Here is a 22,895-nt window from a genome sequence, read left to right as displayed (position 1 = left end):
GTCATTATTTTAATTGGCTGCTCAGAAAGATTATGCATTCCCCATATCTGATGCTGCCAAAAAAAGTATTACTGATCCAAAATACTAAAGAGCCATCAAAACGTGTTCTGGGCTGCTTGTACCATGTTAGTACTAATGCTACCTGTGCTACTCGCTCATCCTGTTTGAGGAAGCTGTTACACAGGGAGCTAATTCTCAGGTTTAATTACACAAAGAAACTGAATTCTTGGATTTTGTTTCCTGTTATTGATCATTATTATTCACTGAACACCAGGCATTCTTAGCAAAAACTTCTTGAAGCTTAACTCAGTTGTGTTTTTTGGTTTTTGTTTTTTTTAAAAAAAAAAAAGATTAAAACCCATGTGCATAACTAAAATAAATGCTAAGAAATTGCTCAAATGAGGATGCAACACAGAAAGCCAACCCGAGGATGGACTGGTCATCTTCTGCATAACTTCCATTGATTTGACATCCAGATATTTCCTGTGTGTTGATCTTTATTTTCTGTGACCCTACTGGTGATGCCGTCATTCTCTCAGCTTCGTTAAAGAGCTGCATATTAACTTTCACTTCTGTTTTTATCTGGTTTTAATGGAAATGCAAATCAGTTTTTGCATGGATTGTTTGTTCCGTGCCTTAGTATCCTTTGGGGAGGAAGAAAAAGGCAGGAAACTGAGAAAGGATTTGTTTGATTTGCAGCCCACTCAGGAATCCTGATTTTGCCTCCTTATAGACCATGTCCCGACCACGGAGGGCAGAGCACAGTGCGGGGGGATGCAGGCATGGGAACCCGGCACCGCTGTCCCAGAGCCTTTTTCCCCTGAACGTGACGGCTCTGGCATCCAGCCCCATCAAAACACAAAAGCAGATTGGGATTTTGCTGTCTGCAGTCAAAATAAATGAATGCGACAGAAAAGGACCCCTCATCTTTGCAAACAGAGTGAGAGCTCCGTTCCTATTGGGAATGGGATAACCAGAAATGTATTCCTGCCTTGGGAAGAAAGCCCAGGGTGCAGGGGTAAGCCAGGGCAGGGAAGCTACTCCCGTCAGGTTCTCTCCAGCTGGCAAATTGAAAAACGCATTACTACATCCCACAGTTGTACACAGCAAAAACAATTCTGGCCTTTGTGGATAGACACACACAAAAAAAAAAAAAAATAAAGCCTGTGAAGGTGAACAATGTAGCCTCAAAGCGCTGCGGGCGAGGAACTGTTTTTTAAAAGAGCGAGCATGCAAACTGAGAATGGAAAGCAGAAAAGCCACCAACTTGCTGATGGGAAGATACATCAACAAACAGGTTATTTAGAACTGGCAAAGCCTTCCAGGGGCACAGCCTTCCTACAGGCCATCGTCTCCCTTAACCCCACCATGAACTACACCCATTACACACTCTTTGGAGCACGCCGCTCTACTAATTATAGCCCTCCTTCTCATTTCTAGTCCAAATTGATTCATAGCCAAGGTATATCTTTTATTCTTGCTCCAGTACTTTGCTTTAACTTTTTTCCCCCCTTTATCTGTACTCTCCTCCAGTATGTTTTTAATTAGTAATCAGGATTCTTTTCAGCCTGCATTTTCCTTTACTCATATCCTGTCAGGGCTCCTTTCCAGGGCTTTCATCATACCACCAACCCCTCCGTGGTCCTGGCCCAGTTTAGGTTCATCTCTCTCCAGAGCGAGTCGCTGCAAACACCAGCGCTGCTCCAGTGGAGACATCCCCGGTGGTACCTCCTCTGCCATCACCGGCACAGCCTCACTGATCTGTTATCTACCTCTGACCTTTCACAGCTGCATTTCAGACAGTACTCAAGCCCTGGCCAACACATATTTTACTCCTCTCTTGCTTATAACTGCAGAGCTCCCAGCTTAGCAGACAAATCCTTACCAGTCCCTCAGTGCATGACCTTACACTGGCTTGTATTACCAACGAGAGGTCACTCTTTCCAAGCACAAGCAACTGCACAACAGTTACATTACAGATTAGAAAGAAAATCAAAAATAAAGAGGCAAAACAAAAATAAAGAGGCAAAACAAAAATAAAGAGGCAAAACAAAAATAAAGAGGCAAAACAAAAATAAAGAGGCAAAACAAAAATAAAGAGGCAAAACAAAAATAAAGAGGCAAAACAAAAATAAAGAGGCAAAACAAAAATAAGAGGCAAAACAAAAATAAAGAGGCAAAACAAAAATAAAGAGGCAAAACAAAAATAAAGAGGCAAAACAAAAATAAAGAGGCAAAACAAAAATAAAGAGGCAAAACAAAAATAAAGAGGCAAAACAAAAATAAAGAGGCAAAACAAAAATAAGAGGCAAAACAAAAATAAAGAGGCAAAACAAAATAAAGAGGCAAAACAAAAATAAAGAGGCAAACAAAATAAAGAGGCAAAACAAAAATAAAGAGGCAAAACAAAAATAAAGAGGCAAAACAAAAATAAAGAGGCAAAACAAAAATAAAGAGGCAAAACAAAAATAAAGAGGCAAAACAAAAATAAAGAGGCAAAACAAAAATAAAGAGGCAAAACAAAAATAAACTACAGCTAATTAATTCCTGTACATGGTAAGTAAATCTACTATGGGGCTCCATCTAGCAGAGTTCTTGTGTCTGGAAATCAAAGCATGACGCACAAATGGAAACAAGATGCAATTTTTAGTACAGAGGAAAGTGCTTCTATCTTCACTTTGCTTAGGTAGATCTTCCATCACTTGAACCCATTACCCATATCCATTATCACTGACTAATCCTGGATAATTTTCAAAAAGAAAAAAATTTTAAAAAATTAAAAAAAGAGGAAGAAAGAGGGGAAGCGGTGTTTTCAGAGACACAAAAGGGAGAAGAGGTGGCAAATCAATTCCATCTAGGCAGCCAGGTTAAACACCCAGATCAGGAACCTCAATTCCTCACATACAAGGAGAGAATCAGACTCTGAATTCAGAGCTCTGAAGCACCCCGTGGAGGCTCCAGTGACTGTGTGTGGCCTTCAGGCTCCCAAATTAGACACCTGAATTTGGATGCGACTACAGCTATCTGTTGTCTAATTTTTAGTTAACACTATGGGAAAGTGGACACCTAATATTGCTGTAAATTTTTTGCTTAACTAGAGCAACAGCAGTCTCAGGAGGTTTTTATCATTTTTGGAGAAGGTGATGCCCTAAGTACACGAGACGCTGAACCATCTACAAGCTTACAGTCAAAATTTACTATCTGCAGCATGCTATATTCATATACTTGGTATTTCAGCATCTAAAATTAATATAGATATAGGAAGAGATACATCTTTGCTATCAACACGGACAGAGCAGACTCATGCCAACAGGATGTGTGCAAACAAACCCACAGAAGTCGTTTTAAAGATATCTATGCAAATCCCATTGATGACTTTTTTGCAGGTTCCATGTTTCCTTGTTTCTGTCCTTGCACATCTATCCTTTGAAACAAGTCTCCCGTTATTGGTCAACTTAAAAAGCAAAGACCAAAATCTTGCCTCTCCCCTGCTAACGAAAACTCTCTTAAGCATAGCAGCTCTTGAAGAAGAGTATTAAAGTGTCTGAACTTGCACATAACTCTCACTGGACTTTATCTGGTACAGTGTACTGTCAGAAAGCAGAAAATGCAGGTTGGTCTCACATTATCTGTAATAAGACAGACAGTCCTTCATTTTAACAAGGTACCACTGCCAGCATCAGCCCCGCTGTGTAAAATCCCGCTGCAATGATTCTGTTATTTACACAAGTGCAATGCAACCCAACGAGGTCGGACATGATCGAAGGCACCTTCCAGCAGCTGGCACAGGGTGCACATTCACGCAACACCTCGGAGAAGCAGCTTACAGCTCACACAGCCCACCCCAAGGCAGCTGTCCCGGCACTGCCCCAGCCCTGCAGCAAGCACACGCACGGCTGTGCAGCCCTGCATGATTACTTCAAAGAGAGAAATCAAACCATTTCAACGATGGCAATAAGACTTCAGTGATTTCTCCCCAGCTGAAGTGTTTAAATTTTTCCATCTGCCACCACAAGGCTGAAGAAGTGAAGCTGGATGGTTTCTTCACACAAAGAGATGCCAGCGTTCCCGGGACCTATCCCTCCTCCCAGTCACTGCAGCACTAGCAGGGGTTAAGCATCACAAACCAACCGGACAATCAACCCTACAAACCCAAAGCGGGCCCTCAATCGCTGCAAACGGAGCAACAGGTCACTTCTCTCTCAGCTTCCACGCAGCTCTCGACCTCCCCAGAACTGGGTGCGCTGCCCACCGTCGTTCCTCTGACACACGCTTCTAACGGACCTCGCTCCAGAACCTTTGCACCTCCCGCCTTACCTCCACCCGCACACGGTGCTTCCACCCCCCAGTACAAACAGCTAATTAAACTAGTGGTCATCTGTATGGGGAATCATTTCGGCAATTAGGTCTGGAATGAAATGGTGCAGACGAGCATCGGCTGGCTGGAAGCACAAAAAGCGTGCTGACGATCGCAGGTTTGTCTGTATCTTGAGCTCAGTTGAACTTGTGATCCACAGCAGCCTCTTGTTAGCTTTCTTTCCATCTAGCTGTCTTTGGAAATTCATTTAAAACAAACCCATGACTCCCTCTAAGGCGCCGAGGCAAAGCAGGAGTGCAAACACGAGAAAGCTCTAGCAACTCAGATGCGTGGAGGAAAATTGAAATAATCTTTTGCTGCCACCAGATTAAGGCATCTGCAACTGGAAAGATGCTCCATGGAGCAGCCACCTGTTTGGGAAAAAAAACCCACCTAGGCTTGAATTTCAGGTGCCGTAAGAGACATTGAGCAATGCCACTAGGCTGCCTGAGTCGCAGCCACAGGGACCTGGCACAGCAAGGAGTGACCAGAGCCATCTCTCTCTGTTTTGGGGGGACAGCAGGACAGCAACACAGGCAGTTTGCGTTTGGAAACTCCAGTCCTGCCACCAGAAGCAATGCCACAGAACATGTCAAGTTACTTCCAGATTCAGGGCTCTGCCTTCCTGCGACCAGATAACTGGAATTGTGGAAATTCTATTTCTTTCAGCTGCCACCGCCCCAAGACAGCTCATGGCTGAGATCACAGCTGCTCCACAAGACAAAAGCTGGTTTGTTTTCAACGGCAGGTGTGCAACTGAGGCACAGCAAATCCCAGAAATAATGGAATGAAGAACAACAAAATTAAGTGTAGCCCATGTCTCATCATTAAAAGGACAATATGTCCTTCTACCACAAATGCCCCTTTTTAATGCAATGTCACCATCGAGGACCAGACAGAAAATTTTTCATGAGACAAAATTCGGAGACGTGCTGATTTACACCTGACGGTCCTGTAACCGCTGGGCAAGACTTTCCCCACCTTCAGTGACCAAGATGACAATCTAGCAAGTAAATGCTTTCTGCTGCTACAGCAGAGAGGCTTGACAGCTCTACTAGTCTCGGCACATAAGGTCACAAGAGACACGTACCCACCACAATCTGGTGCTTCAGGGGAGACCAAGAGCACAAAACCAAAGCAAGGATTTGGGAATGCCAGCCAGCCCCTTCTGAGGTGGGTATCTGTGAGGACTGTAGTTTTCTCCCACTGGTTTTTATTACAAGACTTGACATATATATTTCAGATTCTCCTGCTGAGAACATAGATAAGCGTGTAACGTTAAATTTTCCATAAAACAGAGTTACAATACAAGGCTAGTGACAAATGCTGGCATCAGAAGCCTGCAATACTGCTATGCTGATAGGGGTTTGTAGAGCAATGAACAAAGATGTAGAGAGTAAAATAAAAGCCTCTTATTTTCTCAACTTGCAGGTTTATTTCCGGAACCTTTAAAATGTGAAACACTCATTAAAGTTCCTTTGCTGGGCATGCAGATGGCCCTATGTCTTGATACTTCGACAACACTTGGTTTCAGTCAACATTAGTTCTAGTGTTCGATTTATTCCTCACAATAAATAAATTATTAAAGCTTATTACCATTGATTAAGTCTGTCTTGTAAACCTCAGGGCACCGCTTTGAAAATGTCGACGGTGAAGTGCAGCAGCGTCACACAGTGTAACACAGCGACACCACGGTGACGTGATCAGCGACAGGGATGCATCGTTTTCTTGATTTCTGATTCTGACCCCACCACTGAACAAAGCTGGAACATTGCAGTTCAGAGCGAGACAGATAAAAAAGACCACAATACCCACAAAAACTTATGTAAAACATATCCCACTTCTTTCACTGGCTCTCCACAGTTGAACATTCCATAAAAAAAGCCCAATGTTCAAAGACACAGACCACCGAGTTTAACTTCAATACAGGAAAAATTGATAGAAAATATAATAGAGAATAGAATCAGCAGGTGCATTATGTACGCAGGAAGAGTCAGATATTTTGCAGACAGCAGTCAAGCACAACAAATCTGTCAGACTTCCCTGAAGGGGTTTACAAACATGAGAATAAGGTGACACGGTATGAGGGATACGCACACAGCTGATGCAGCACATACGGCTCTTCCCAAACCCTTCAGCAAAGAGTCCCAAAGAATCTTAGAAAGAGCCTAAAAAAAAAGGTATGCTATGGTGGGACAGCAAGAAAGGACGTCTTAATGATCAACAACTGGATTTAAAAAAAAAAAAAAAACAAAAAAAACCAAACAAACCACAACACCAGAAATAAAGGAAAGAACACAGGAACATTTCTCACGATGATGGAAGGTTTAGGCACCATCTCAGCATCTGTGCTGAGACCCGCACCAGTCCATATACCCATTGATGCTCTGAGCAGGGGGGAGGGAGGTAATGAAGTACCAAACTTCACTGACAAAACAGAATGATTAAGAGTAGGCAAAATTACAACTGACATGAAAGCTGCGAAAGAGCCTCAAGACACTGAGATTGGACAGCAAAATGACAGAGTAAATTAAATGTTAATAAATGCAAAATATTGCACTGAAAAAAAAGGAGCATAACTGTCCACACAGACTGACAGGCTCCGAATTAACTGTTCTAGTGCAGAAAAGAGATGTAGTCATTACAGACAGTTTTCCGGAAAAACATCAGCGCAGCAGCAACCAAAAAAAAACAACAAACAATTTCAGAACTTTTCAGGAAAGATATCGAGATTGAAATACAAAATACCATTACAGCACAAAATAAACTCATGATTTATCTGCATCTTAAAAATGCACAGATTTCTGGTTATCCCATCTTTAAGAGAAAACATACGAAGACATGCAACAGTGATGGATCACAAGAGCAGAATTATTTCTAAATAGCGAAAAGCCTTAGATGTTAAGAATGAATCAAAAGTAGGAAAACATTGGGGCTCTACAGCTTGAAGAAGGGTCAAACCATCCAGGACTGATAAATACTGCATATCTCAGATAGCATGCTGGGCTATGCGAGCCCTCCGTCGGACCACCCAAGTCGTTCTTACTTTCTTGTGAGGCCAAGGACATCGTAAGGACAATTTCTGTTTTCTTGTGAAGTGTTAGTAGGATAAGCCAGAGTATGTTTAGATGAATTGTATTCATTGGGCCCAGATCTGTAAGAGACACTTCTCTGATTTTCATCTGCCCTGGAAGCAAAGATATTAAATAAGCAGTTAAACATTCGGCTCACAACCTGCCACAAAATTTTACCTTTGGTCTTATTAGGGTAGCAAATGGGAAACAGCGTACGAGGCTTGAAATTATGGAGTAGACTAGATTCAAGTTGCTTCTTAAGTTAAACAAACAAACAAAACCATCCAGAGCCACCTGTGCCATCTGCCATCCCAAAAGGGTGGATCCAAGTCCACCTGGACACTGTATTTTTCTATTTCCATCTGAAAAGCCACATGTTCTATAATTTCCCCTTTACAGGCTGCAAGAAAAAGCAACTTTTGTTGAGTATACCTAGCAAGTACTAAACACAGCGCTGAACAGACACATCTACAGTACCAGGTATTACACACAGGTTGGGTTAGAGCACCCCGCGTCCATCTGACAATATATGCTGTTGTAGCCCAAAGACACGGGTCCAAGCTGGCTGAAAAGCCAAGTTCAAACAGATTAAAAGTTACAAGCATGGGTTCAAGCAGGTCAGAAGCTCCCCGTAAGTGGAAGAAAATGGAAGGGCCAAAAATAAAAGAAGTATTTTGATCCCTTGCATAGCACAAGCAGCATATGAAGACGAAGGGGGTTTGTGTCATTAGTCATAAAAAAGCCTCTTCCCACCTTAAAACCGGTCCCTGTTCTCCCAAGTTAAGCAACAGGTCAGGATGGAGCCAGCCACTTGAGGCAGCTGCTCTGTTACACCATCACCAGCGCATCCATCTTCTGGCCCAAGCTCTGGAAGCAATACTTCCACTGCCACCATACTCATGAACATGGTGGGAAAAGTTAACTACCAGCTGCTGAAGATGTAAAGTTTGGAGAAAACATTTCTGACATTTCAGTTCATTAACTGCTCCCATCTCTCAATGTCTCTTCTCTACCAACAAACCGAAATACAGCAGAATAACAAAATTCCTGACTTGCTGGATGTTCTGATGCTGAGAAAACTTTTACATTAAGAATTCACTCCTCCACACTGCATCATTTCTCAAAATATTTGATGGAACAAATATACTTCCACGGTAGCAAATTAAAAGGGGCCACAGCCGCGGTTTTTAGAGCCACCCTGCGAGCAGTCTCCACCTCATTTTTAAAGCAGTTTCATTTCCTAAGTTAGGCAGCTTCACTATCCGAAACAGAGCAAAGACTACTGGCAATATACTCGCATACTAAAGCTAGTCATGGTGTGCTGCTTGGGTATCAAAAACCAGAGTCTGCAGCTGTAAAGGCAGGTCAAACACAGAGTAACCCACACTTGGAGTTTAACAACAGTATGTGGTCTGGCTTTGGAAATATGTTGTAATATAACAGGGGGGAAGCAGGGACAAATGACACGCAGCTCCCACCACCACAAGGAAGAAGAGAGCATCAGAGAAAGGTAAAGCAGGTTGCCCCCAAAGGTTCTGCTCTTCTCTCAGCCACTGATGATGTTCACTAAGCCATACTTCTGCTTGTACTTTCCCCACACATAGCAGCTCAGCCTCACAGGCGCTATCCTGGGTTCCCTTTGGTTACAATAAAGACTTGTCTTCCTCAAACTTCAGTTCAGACCCTGTCTTTGCTACTGCAGTAGCAACCCCATGGCATCAGGGGACATCTGGGACCCACGGACACGCATCTGCCGCACCCCAGAGGTGTGGTTCACGTCCCCAAAGGCAACATCCCAGCATCAGCAGCAGAGACCCATCGCTGTGCAAATACAACAGCACAACAGTCGGCCCGTTTCAGCTGCCTGCATGCTCCTCAGGCATCCTCAGGCATTTCTCCTCAGGGAAGCTGGAGAGGGAAAATACTGCCGGTTGTCACCATCTCGACCGATGACTGTACCAGCAAAAAACACCCCAAAAAAACAAAAACAAACACCACAACCAAAACCAACCAACCAAAGAAACCTACCACCAAGCACACATCACCACCTAAGTAAAACACATTATTAGAAGTCTAACCAAACCACTATGGGGAACAAGATCTCAGTGTAGGACAACACTGCAAGGAGTCCCCCAGGACACGCCGCAGTGCAACACGCACACCCTGCCTGCCTCCTCCACCCTCTCACTGGAGCCACGGGACGTGAACCTCTCGTAACAGTGCTGTTGAAAAAAAGAACAATGGTGAAGTTTAATTGCAACATTTTTCTATTTCCGACTCAGCTATAACAACTATACTATCCTCCATGTCAGTAATAAGAAGATTGTTAAATACAATACTTAAAATCATTCACCTCTGGCTTCACAAAGCTCTTTCAGGAAAGATCCATTAACAGAAAACGTCATTGCTGTAACACTCGGGAATTAGCGTGTAGGTGCTTTCCATCTAAACAAGTAAAATGCTCACCTTCAAAATTATTTTCGAAGTGTGAAATTAAAGCATGTAACAGCACATCGCATCAGTGTGCATAAGGGTCCATGCCATAACTGTCGAAGAGATACCAGCCGGGGCAGAGGAATTTAAACCTGCCTGTTGCTCAGCCGCCAAGAAGCTCTGCTGCTGCAGCCAGACAGAACAAAGGGAATCAAAGAGAACAGGGAAAAAAGCATAACAACAGATTTGTTTTTTCAGACAATTCAACCAATACATCAAATCTTTTATTCACACCTTCAAAAATCATCATCTGTTGGTAATTAATTACTGCATGCCCGACTCCATTCCCGGTATTTTCATTGACACCAGCGGCAGTAGGATTGGCCTCTTCCCTTTTAGCTAAACTCAAACCTGTAACTTGCTCTTGAACATCTCATTCAGATCCGATATCTCCTTACAAGTATCCATTTCTGATAGAGCGTAAAATAATCAACCTATCAAAGCGCTGCAGTTTCATCATTATCCCCCCAGAATTAATCATGTTTCAGTAGATGCAAGGCAAGCCTTTTGCCAGCACACCCTGTTAAGCAGGAACAGACAGAAGTGGATTTCCTAGTGCCTATACCGAAACAGTAATACAGCTAACGATTTTTCTGCAAAATGCTAGTGCAAGCTCCGTGAAGAAAACTGCAAAATAATTCAGCTATTCAGGACCAACATGTAAGCAGAAAACTGAGCAATACTCTGTACAGGACAGCATTCTCCTTTGGTCTTACTGAAACAGACTGAAAAATAGTCAGGTTAAATAAGATAATTTCTTGCTTTCAAGTTTATTTTGGATTCATTTCCTTGAGAACTCCAGTACACAAGAAGATGAAAAGTGAAAGTTAGAATACCTGTAAAACTTGATAATGTAAAACTGCTAAAATTCAGGGTTACTGTTTTACCCGAGCATGCCAGTAACAACAGTGAATTTTATCCTCCTTCAGTCAGATAGCGTAAGGTAGAAAATCCACTTACATGCCATTTATATCCATAAAATAAGTTGCAAGAGGAGCAAGGCTGCCCGTGCTGACACTCCAAAAGAAAGTTTATGCTTTCTGCATAAACAATTTTGTAATTCAAATATATATAGACAGACAGAGCAGAGAGATTTACAGGTTATTTTTTAAGTCATGGAAAGGCTCTCATGCCCCATGCCACGGCAATGCATTTTGTACACGCACACGGCCAGCTCTCCGTGTAGCTGAGGCTTCACTCCCCAGCTCTGCTCTTCAGATGTCACACTTGGACCAGTCGAAAAGTCAGAATAAAAGCCGGCAGTTGCTGCAACGCAGTTCTGAAAGACTTCAAAAAGTTACTGGAGCAAGACAGACTACACAAGATTCTTCCCTAAGAAGTCAAGCTAGCAGCAGTTCAATAGCTCAAAACAGCTCTCGTTTAATTAGCTATTTGCTATGTATAAGAGAGGCTGTAGGAAGTGCCCAGTGCTGCATCCTCATTTGTGCTTTGCTGTGATCCATACAGCAGCAATTCAGTCCTGAGTGAAACAGAGCTCATTATCCAGCAGAGATGAACTCTCCTCAGGAGAGAGGTGTTCCTCCTGCTGTTAATAGCATCGGCTCGATATGATCGCCCCCACCGCCTGCTCCGAGCAGAGCACAGCTGATACGTGAAGGCGATACAGGCAGTTTGCGCACTGGGAAGGACCTGACAGAGCTGGGCTGGAAGCAAGGATGGAGACCAGCCTCCCACAGGAATGGAAATGCAGGCTCTTCGTAACTGGGCAGGTAAGATTTTGAAAGTAAACCCCAAGCTGGCTCTGGTTTGAATTTGTTTTTACAAGCCAGCGCAGAAGATGGGAAAGCCTTCCGCGGGAGGCTGGCTGTCCTCCCTGGCTCACAGGCACCTCCAAACGATGCTCCTTTGGCTTTCCGATTAGCACATTCCACATTTGCCAGCTGGACACATTCCCTGTCTAAAAGCGGGGTAAGGCCCTTATCATCATCCCTCGCAGACCCTTGGCTCGTGCTTTAAAAGAACACTTCCATTTATTTAGGAAGGGTCCAGCACAGAGATGGGTCATGCTCTCCAACCAAGCCAGGGAGAGGGTTCGGAGCCCTGCTCCACTTAAACTGCCTCGCCCTACCAGGGTGAGTAGCTTCACCTGCTCTACCTACCAAAAGGCTCAGTAAATGGCACCGCATTGATCTCAGTGGTGTAGGAGCACCGATACCTGCTCTGAAGAGCAGAGCCCTGGAGCCGGCCGTGTCACACGCTGGGCTGGTGGCAGGCAGGGAATGAGCTGGGTCCCCCAACGCTACCTTAGTCGATCCAGCTGCAGGAACTTCCCATCCTTTTCTTCTCCTTCATGCTTATCATCATGCTTTTATCTGGCAGCATTTTAACAGCTGTTTTCTTATCACATTAAACTGACATCTCCGACAAAAAACAAATGTCTAATTCTCCTGGATTTCAGCACAGTATGCTGCAGGGGAGCAAATCTCTACTGAACCATACCGTCTATTTGCCTGAGCACAGATTTTACTCTTTAACCAAATACCTTTCCCATCCTTGAAAAAATATCAAATGAAAGAAAAGAAAAAAAACAACTCTGTGACAATCTTTGGCTGAGACTTTCCCCCTCAAAAGACAGCAGGCCAGCCCTCCAGCCCGTGGCACAAACGGTACAGTGCCGGGGAAGTCAACAGAGCTCTGCTGACTTACGAGATCTGGCCTGAGGATGAGTCATGTGGATTACTTGCTGCTTGAATTTCAGCTAATTCAAGGCGTTTGGTTTTGTTTTGTTTTCCTTATCTCTGGATGCGCTGTAAAGCTTTAGCCGCTAAAGGCCAGCTCCATCATTTCTTCCTAAATATTCAGGAAAGCTCCTTGGACCTACGTGATTTTTTCAGGCGTGCAGCTTCTTGGATCCGGACACATCTTTTCTATTGCAGCCACCTACTCTGCCATCTGAAATAGTTCATTAACCTACAGATTAAGGCAGCTACTTTTGATCAGGAGGTGAAAAATCACAGCTTAGCTCTGAGCTTTAAAACAAGAAGGAAAGGCGGGGGCGGGGGGGACACACCAATCAGGGAGGGAGGGAGGCTTTGGGACTCCTTTCCCTGCCATCAGTCAGAGCGACATGGCTCTGGCTGCTGGCGTTTTTGGGTGCCTTGTGTGATACGGTCTGTTCTCCCTCTGCTGAGCAATCCAAGCACTACAGAGAGTAACGGAGCTGCCTTGCAGCAAGAGGTCCTTCAGTCCTGTCACTGTTGCAAGGGAACAAACTCTATTTCGCTGGCTAACACACACAAAAAAAAAAAAAAAAAAAAGGGAAAAAATAGAAAACTAGCCTTGGAGCTGTGCTCAGCCCCGTGCTCCCCTGTCCCCGGCAGCGGCACACACCGAGGCCGGGGGAGCACAGGGCTGCAGAGCCGTACCCGGCTGCTGCAAGCCCCCACAACACAAGTCCCTGCTCGCCTGCCCACACAGCACATCAGCTGGTGGCCAACCACTGCTATAGACCAGGCACGGGCCATCCAGCGATGGAGCAGCCCTGGCTGCCACCTTTCCGAAGAAGAAATGAGCCTGTCTTGCTGCTCACGAGTCTTCCATACAAGGCACAGGTAAAACCACCGGACCATCATTTCAGCTGCTGGGGTGATCCTAGCAGGTCTTGCCTCATCCCAGCAGTGGACAACATCTCCCTGGACGTGGCCCAGCAGCGCTCTTCTGTGCTCACAGTGGCTCTCCAACACCCAACCTGACAAACGCTACCGCTCCCTTGGGACAAACAGGGCTGATAGTAGCCACGCTACCATAACCCAGCAATACCAGCTACCACTTGAAAACGCATTAGACTCAGGGAGCCTTCCGTGCAGCACCAGATCTTTCAAACCATCATTAAATTAAAAGAATAAAAATAGTAAAACCCCAGCATCCATATCAGATTCTCCAGCTAAACTGTGGTGATGCTGAGCTTTCACAAAGTTTTCACCTCTGTAAGGAACCAGTATCCTCCTTTGCTAAGCAGCAGAGCAGATAATCACCCTAGTGCTCCATCTTCAGTGAAAAGCAAGTTTCTCCATTTCTCAAAGGTGAAAAAAAAAAAAAAGCCCAAACAAACAAACAAAAAAAAGCACATAAAACCCTCAACACCACATCTGTTATCACTAGCTCTACCGAAATGCAACAGACCAGCAGCTGAAAATATGTCAGAAATCAAGGGTGGAGGCGGGTAGGGGGTGGAGAAAAGAATAAAGGCTTGACCCCAGAATGGCCAGACTTCAGGTGTGACCCATTGCCTGGCAATGCCAATGGGGTCTTCCTGAACCATTTCAGAAGTTAGATACAAGCCACGTCCAGGTGGCTGTTATTAGGCTGTTATTGAGCACAGCTGATTATCTCAGAGGGGAAGAAAGAACAAAATTCAGAGGGAAAACACACAGGTACACGAGTCATACTTACCCCAGCCCTTGATTAGTGGGCTGGGAAAAGCATTCTGTTTCTTTTCAATATTTAGCCCAAAACTGAAAAAAATACCAGCTTTCCCATAGGATCCTTCTTAAACCTGGGGAGAGGGGGAGTGTGAAAAGTAGTTCAGACCTAAGATTTCTCAAGGTTATTTAAAAAGACATCGCAAAGTTCCTTACTGTGTTTAGTAACCTGCTACCCCAAAAAAAAGTTAACAATATGTTTCCAAACTACTCCAGACATATTCAGCAAAAATCTGTTAAAATCAATGAGAGACAAGCTGTTAGCTGCACATTGTGCTGGGAAGCTGCAGATGAAACGTAGAAAACTCCAATGCTTTCACTCCACATCCAGAAATTCAAACATTTTCAGTTACCTCATAAATCAAAGTTTGTCATTAAGCTACACCTAACGTGCTATCTTGCCAAAACCTCTGGAAAAACATCAAGGAAGCTGTTAAAAAAAAAAAAAAAATAATACAATCACTAGGGAAACACTTCCCGGGTGAGGAACCATGGGCTGGTGCAAATCCTGCCTCAGTTACCGCTCTGAGGGCCCATGGTACTGAGGCAGATCTGCTGGGGGCCAGAGACAAACGGATATCCCAAGGGGGACAGTGTGTGAGTGTTTAGACTGAGATACTTCCCCCTTCAAGCACACCTAAGGGACTCAATATAAACTAATAACAGAGCCCGAGACTCTCACAAATGAAATAAAAGCAGGAGTAGACAACGGAGAAAGTTAATTTTTCACCTAGAGAACTGCAGTGTTAGAAGATTGCCCTGGAGGTTTTAATCAATGCAAGTGAATCTTTTATATTTTTCTCCACTATTCCCAAAATAAGTCAATAAGATGCCAGCACTTTCTCAGCACAGAGTGACCATTTCCCAGCAAGCCTGAGTTCGAGTCTTTACCAAAAGAACTAAAGAAATGCATTATGATTTCAAAGAAAAATAGCACGCAAGGGAACAGAAGCAGCAGGATAACCTTATGGGGCATGGTAGGTTTTCAGAAAAACTTTTTTACTTCTTTTACTCTTGAGGTTTATTAGAAGAAAACAAAGACTAGTCTAACCAGACATTGCCTGTGCACAAATACACCTGCAGCTACCCTAGCCCTTAAGAACAGCAAAACATTTGAAAATGCACACCACCATCAGATACTATTTGAAGGCATTTCCAGATCCAGAACCTCCTCCCCCATGAAAGCACCTACCTCTCCATCTTCATCACAGGTGACATGAAACCCCCTATGTATTCAAGCAACTTCTGCTGCACCCATCTAATAACCCGCTCCATGCATGTGTACTGTGTCCGCACACATCACCTTGAATAAAGGGCAACAGACCACACTGAGTAACAAACTTCTAGATAATTATCAACATCTGAATAAATGGCACTGCCTGTCTGAAGGTTTGCATACAGACTCTCTCTCGGCCAAACTAAAGGAAGGCAAGGAGCTTCCTCAAGTCACAAGTCAATTTACAATCCCACCTTCAGCCAGAGCCTGGATAATCTGTTTCTCTAAGCGTTAAAAAAAAAAAAAGTCTCTCCATAATTTCCCCTTTGTAATACTCAGTATGAATACACAAAACAAAAGAGCTGTCACTTCTTATGTTTTAAAAGCTTTAGGCAAAATTAGCTACTCTAAGTTACCTGCAAAAGCAAAGAGGTGCAAATGAGAAACATCAGGGCATACATCCATGATTCTTCAAACAAAGCGTTGGAAGTTTCCAGAAGGCACAATAAGGATAGAGTCAACATCCTCAGTGCACTCCAACACAAGAATTCCAAGGACTTCAAGGGGCAAAGACAAAGGTAATTTTTCAGTGGAACCCAGAATATTGCAACAGCTGTACCTATGCTAATCAAAGGGCTTAGAAGCAAAGTTCAGGCACTGTATTACTGAGAGGTGATGCTCTCAGAAAAGCTTTTACTAAAAGGAATCTGTCTAGCTTGTTTCCAAATGATGACTCTTATTTTTCCATTTATCAGTATAATTTTCCCCTCAAACCGGCATTCAAAAACATAGCTCTTCCTCGGGGGGGGGGGGGAAAGGTGGATTCTCAACTAATATACATCAGTATGAGAAGTCAGTGGCATTATGTTAATTTATGCCAAATGAAACATGACCAAGATTTCTCTCCTTCAAGATGAAGCTGGGGCAATTATGGTCATTTATAGCAGATGCCAGTCCTCGCAGCACACGGCACGAGAGCTCGTTCCCATGCCTGTGTAATGTCACAGAGTAAATCTATCTGCTAGCAGGAGGAGGACTCCGTTCAGCACACTAATGTAGTAACGTCACCGGCTGACCTATTCTGCCCACCACACAGCGGAGAGTTGTTCATTTTTCTTTTCAATGAGACACTACGCGAGTGTTGATTTAATGGTTCATTTATCAACCCCTCTGAATATTAAGCAATTCATTTTGACTTAATTTGGACAATTCAATTTCACCCATCCTCTCTCTCCTTGAAAAATGCGAATTGCTGTCTAGGGAGAAGCTGTTTTAAAAGTTGACTTAACAGGAAGTACTTGGATCCATGGATTTTATACCCTTTCATAGCCTGATATATATTTTATCTGATTTTTTTTCTTTGCCTTTCACACATTATACCCGAAATCCACAAATGCTAAAGCAAAGATACTTCAACGAGCGTTCTTGACACTGCAGACCAAAATGCATCTTCTGCAGTACTAGCTACTCCCGAAGACGACCACCAGAAAATTAAGTGCATTGTCAATACAACCAACAAGCCTATGAAAATCTGTAATACTTAGGGAAAGGAGCTTCTCACTGTAAATCCATTACTTTTCTGAGAAAGTTCTGTTACTGGATACACTTCCCCAATAGGGAAAAAAAAAAAAAATCAATGCAGGAAACACTTGTGCTTTAGCCTCGCCTGGAAGCGGTGCGCGGTACCCAGAAGTTTGCATCCCGGCGGGCGCCCAGGGCGACGCGCAAGCCCCGCTGCGGGGCTGGGCTGGCTCCGGCGCGGCTGCCCGGGACCTGCCCCGCCACCGACCGGCGGCAGCGGCTCCGCGGGGCCCACCGGGGGTCGCGGCACCCCCCGCACCTGTTGGTCACCCCCGAGGAACCCAGCCGCATCCCTCGCCCAGCCAGGCGCTCCCACGGATTTTATCTCCCCACCCCCGGATCCAGCCAGATTCCTGCCTCCTTCCACCTGCTGCTCCCGGGGGGCTGAATCCTCCGCTCCGCAGCACCCGCACGCTTTTAACGTTCTGCTCATCGGCTCCGTCCCACCGCTCAGCCCGGTCCCCGGCAGCAGCCCCGGCGGGTCACTTCCCAAAGTCCCCTCCCCACGGCCGTGGCCGCACGGCCCCGGGAGCCTCGCCCACCCCCCCAGGCACAGCACATCCCCCCCCGCACCGCTCGGCCGAGCCTTCCGGAGGGCCCGGCAGCATCCTCCCGCCGCAAACGGCCACTTTTCCCTCCGGCGATGCGAACCCGGAGCCACCGCGCCGCGAGGGAGGGATGCGCGGGGCCGCGGCGGGGGGGAACCGGCGGGACGCGGCTCCCCGCGAAGGGCAGCTCCGGCCGGAGCCCGAAACTCCGCCAAGTGCGAGAGCGGGGCCGGGCCGGGCAGAGCCGCTCGGGGCCCGCGGCGGCACTCACCTGGGCGGCGGGGCGGGTCGGCCCCTCAGGAGATCATGCCGGCGGGGCCGCCGGGGCGGGAGCGCGGGGCCGACGGAGCGGCTCCTCCGGCAGCGGGGGCGCGGCGCTGCCTCACGCCGCGGCGCAGAGCCGCGCGCCTCCGACACGCGGCCGCGGCGCCCCGGCCCCGGGGGGGGGGGGGGGGGGGGGGCGGGGGGGGCGGGACCGGCTGTGCCCGCCCCGCCCCGCCCCGCCCGGCCGCGCCCACCGCCCCGGGCCCGCGCCGCTGTCCGCCGCCGCGTCGCCTCGGCTGTCCGCCCTTGTCCCCCCTGTGCCTTTCTCCTGTCCCCCCGCCTGCCTCACTTCGCGCCGCTCCCTCCCCTTTCCCCATCCCCCTTTTCCTGACCCCCCTTTTCCCGCCGCCTCCCCCCTTTCCCCCCACCGTTCTTCTCCCTTCCTCCTCCTTTCCCCCCGCGTGCCTCACTTCTCGCCGCTCCCTCCCCTTTTCCCATCCCCCTTTTTCCTGACCCCCCTTTTCCCGCCGCCTCCCCCATTTCCTCCCATGTTTCTTCTCACCATCCCCTCCTATTTTCCCCCACCTTTTATTTCTTTCTCCTTTCAGCCCACTTTCCTCCCTTGCCCCCCACATTCCTCATTTCTCCCCTTCTCACCATCCCCTCCCATTTTCCCACCCCCCTTTTCCTGCCCCCCTTTTCCCATCACCTCCCCCATTTACCTACATATTTCTTCTCCCTTCCTCCTTTCCCAAATTTTTTTTATCCTCTTCCTTTTCCCCGTTCCTCTTCCTTTTCCCCATCCCTCTTTCTACCAAAGCCTTTCAGCAAAGTGGCCAACAGCCAAGCAGCCTCATCCCCCAAGACGCCGGCCAGGGGCTGGGGGGAGCAGCTGGCCCCGGGAGGAACAGGCAGCAGCACCCCCGATGTGCAGCACCCACACCCCACATCAGCCCCCCAGGACCTGACCGGACCCGACCCAGGCATGGCTGGCGCAGGAGGGCACCGCCAGGGCCACCCTTCCCTGCTGCCCTTGGCAGGGTTAAAATAAGCTGGTGCAGTTTTTCCAAAGGATCCAGCAAAAATCAGGGATGCAAGGTTTAGCGTGCACTGAATCCCGAGCAGCCCACCCTGCTTCTGGCAGCGCTGGCATGCCCCCAGCACCCCAGCACCCCAGCACCCCAGCACCCCAGCACCCCAGCCCTTGGGTCCAGCCGGTCCCCGAGTGCCCAGCCCACACAGCACCACGGCGGCAGCAGGCGCTCAGCTCTCCGGCGCGTGGGAAGGGGGTTCAATATTGACATGGCTCGTTTTCCCATTGAGTTTTCCATGTTGGAGGGGGGAGGGGGCGTGGTGGAAATGGATTTTTCTACCTTAAAAAGTTGGTTGTTCTGCTGCTATACTCAAATGTTTTGGTTTTACCAGATGGCCACGAATGCTTTCCTTCCACATTTTATTCTGAAGCTAAGGATCAAGGTAAAAAATTGAAAGAGTTTGCAATAAACTCAGTAGCTACTGACCTGGGTGCCAGGAGAGGTTATCCTTGCATTCTTGGAGAACTCGTCCACCACGTGCCCTCTTGCTGCTCTTCCCTCCTCTCTGTGAGCCCCGGCCACTCACTGCCCCTAAAATTCCAACAGAGTGTCGGGGGTTGGTTCATCGGAGGTCTGTAAAGCCGCTACCCAACTAAATGACATTAAGTAGGGGGTATAGTTAAAAAACATAAACCTAAGCTGAGGATGTCACCCTGCTTCAGATCTCCTTCCCTCTCTCCAATTTAAGGACTTGAGTTTTTTTCTTTTCTGAGGAAGAGGAATGATGAACCCTGGAATGACTTAAACTGAACTACGGCTGCACAAATCACAGGGATTGCTCCTGTCAATTTAATGGAGTTGTTACTATTAAACTATAAAGTTAATCATTGGCAGAATAGGAATTTTATTCTTACAGAAGTTTATCAGGAGTTGGTTGTGGTCCTTTTCCTTTGTGAGTCACCAAGTTGCTGCTGCCACTGAACCTCCTATCCCTAAATCAGCAACCAGATAAAAGTAAATGAAGTATTAAAAAAACTGATTAACTAGCAAGAAGTTTCTTTCTCCCATCTCAGTATCCCGCAGTTTGAAGGCCTAGCAAAGCTGTTCTCTTGCCATACACACACACGTAGGTTATATGGAAAATTTCTGTGTTCGTCTCATCTCCAACTACCAAAAAAGTGAAAGTACTGAAGGAATTTGACGGACCAAAAGAAAATAAAAGCACATCAGCAAAACTGGGAAGTATCAAGCACTGTAAATTTCAAGCCAGGCCAGCAAGAGAATTGACCTATGGCTCATCATTTTAATTTTTGTTATTCTTTTAATTTTTCGTACTTCCCTGCTGCAAATTCGTGACAGTTGCTGTCCTTCGTTTGCACTGACTTGCACTGTGCACTGGATCCAGTTGGCCAGCAATGGCAGGGAATGCTAATTCCATGTAGTTACCGGAAAAAAAGCCATAAAAACAAATATGTTTCCCTAAGGCCCCAGCCCAGAGTGATGAAAAATCCAGACCAACAAACATATTTTGTTAAAATCAGTCTTAAGTGTCATCTCTTTTCCCACAGAAAAATAAAAGTGGGAAAAGAGTATACTAGGCAAACTGAAATAGGAATGATGGACCATTTCCAGCGCTGGTAATTGCATCCCAGATATACCCCCAGAACTGGGCAAGGAGTGGCAGCCTCCACCCCAGAACTGGGCAAGCCCTAATCACATTTCAGATGTGCCACGAACACACACAAATGCCATAGGGCCATAGCTAAGATTATTTAAAGTTATGGGGTCAGTGACAGCAGCAGCTGCTGCTCCTGACCTCAAGGGAATCACGGTTCCAGTTAATGCAAACTCTTGGCCTCCCGTTTCTTATTGGGACTCACTGGGAGGCAAGCTGTTCTTGGAGCTGCTGCGGTGAGTTCCCAGTGCTGTACTGGGCACAGGCAGCAGCGGCTGCAGGGCCAGAGGGAAAGGCAGTGCAGGCAACGATGAAGTAACTTCTCCTGTCAGAGATGACTCTACTTATTTTCCCTGCCTTTAGAAACGAACAGCTGCTGCTCAGGTTTGCCAGCACCCAGCACTCAAAAACTGTGAGTGAGAGACTCAGAAATAGGGTGTTTGTCTGTAAAACAGTCTAATGTTGACGGGGAAAAAAAAATACTCCCTTTATTCAGCTTGTCATTACTAAGTCTGCAGGGATCATTTTTTTAAGCTTTTTTCCTTAGTTCGTGAGGAGCGGAGATCCAGTCACTTTTATTTTATTTTTTTTAATATTTTTTTTTAAATGAATGCTGGGATTCTAACAGAATCAACTAATTCCAGGAGCTGAGGCTTCAAGATAAAAACGAAAGTATACCATGTTGCAAAGCTCACAATGCAATCTCATTGCATTGGCACTGGCAGAGGTTCACTTGGCTCTGGAAATAATAAAGTGGGAGACTGAAATGACAAACAAACCGGAGATCCAAACCGAAGTATCACCAGGGAATGCAAAGCAGATGGCCAGCTAAAGAAGACCAGCCCAAAGAATCGCTACAGTCTTTGCAGGATGATTACCGACAACATCCACCCTGGTGGCCTCCTTCCTCTGAGCTTGCCTGGCATGTTTTGCATCTTGATGTCCTTATCATGAATTATTATTAAGTGGAGTAAACAAGCTGGAGAGTCCTCTCAATTGCAAATCATTTGTGCACTCTCATAGTAAATAAGGAGATTCAAGAGCATTGGAGAGCCTGCACGAGGGTCACAGGAACAGCTCTACATTTCTATGCCATGTTGAGCTTGCATGGCTTTAACTGGTCATTTAGCTATCACCAAGATAACATCGGTATGTGCTTTCAGGAGCAACGCTTTCAGCATGCTTCTATTAAAATGTCTGCTTTGTTTCAATATGCCATAACATTATTTTGTCAAGAGAACTTATTTAAAAGTTGCAAAATTAAACCTGTGCTAAACAGAAGCTGGCACAATGGAAATTAGATTTTGGGACTTCCCATAAATATGCAAGTGTGAGCATATGAAATCACATGTAGCAATTCATTTCCAGAAAAAGGAAAAAAACCTAAATTACATTGTCTTCTGTCATATCCAGTTTGCTCAGCAGAGGAAAACAGGTGAACATCAACTGTGACCACTTGAACTAAGCAGTGAGGTAAAACACCCTGTAGAGCTCCATTGGGACTGATCCTTCCCTCTCACCCTAATCAACACGTTGGTTTAATAGAGAAGAAAACAATTATCATGGAGCAGGTTTCAGACGGCCAGGCCCAGCAGATTCTCCGTGCTGCCAGACAGGATTTCTCCTTAGTTTATGTCCATCCTTAGCACCTAGCAAAGCTGACCTGTCTTGTGCTTCTAAGCATATAAACAATTTCTTCAATTTTCACTCTTTTCACCAGTCTAGAAACGCAATGTTTAACACTGACTGAAACCTACATGCCCTCCTCTGCGGCCAGTCACAGGGATCAGGACTTGGAACTTTGGACTCAATAAGAAAAGTTTTTCCACAAGCACCTAGAATTAAATCCTACTCGCCATATTTGTGGGTGTTGCTCCATTACTTGCCAGTTTGAAATAAGCAGGATTTAATCACTTGTGGCTGACAGTGAATTACAGCCCCTCATGAAGGGATGGAGCACTCCTGTCCACCTCTCCCAGCCCGTCTGCTCACAGGCTGGTGCATCACTGGAGCACAGCCAGGCAGCTGTAGGAATGCACTGAGTGAATAAGGTCTTCCTTCCCTATCAGCCAATAAAGATAATTACACAGGCCAGCATATATTAATTTGGGTTCAGTCCTCTTTCCACTCAAATTAATGCCGGTTTTGACGTTGAGGCTGATGTTAGCAGAAGCTGGCCCAACATTAGGGAGCTAAAATTAGACTGCTGCT

General features: G+C 45.9%; 1 protein-coding gene across 1 annotated transcript in view; it reads right to left on the bottom strand.

Annotated features, from left to right (window-relative positions):
* The window catches only part of SGCD (sarcoglycan delta), a 344,369-nt gene extending 326,287 nt beyond the window's left edge, over window positions 1-18,082 (bottom strand). Inside the window, exon 1 of the mRNA XM_037398393.1 lies at window positions 17,983-18,082. The gene's annotated coding sequence lies outside the window, so the exon portion shown is untranslated. The remainder of the gene's footprint in view (window positions 1-17,982) is intronic.
* Between the last annotated feature and the right edge of the window lie 4,813 nt (window positions 18,083-22,895).

Source organism: Falco rusticolus, chromosome 8 (genome assembly GCF_015220075.1).
Source record: "Falco rusticolus isolate bFalRus1 chromosome 8, bFalRus1.pri, whole genome shotgun sequence".
NCBI lineage: Eukaryota > Metazoa > Chordata > Aves > Falconiformes > Falconidae > Falco > Falco rusticolus.
The sequence above is the reverse complement of the archived record's forward strand: the minus strand, read 5'-3'. Positions and strand labels throughout refer to the sequence as shown.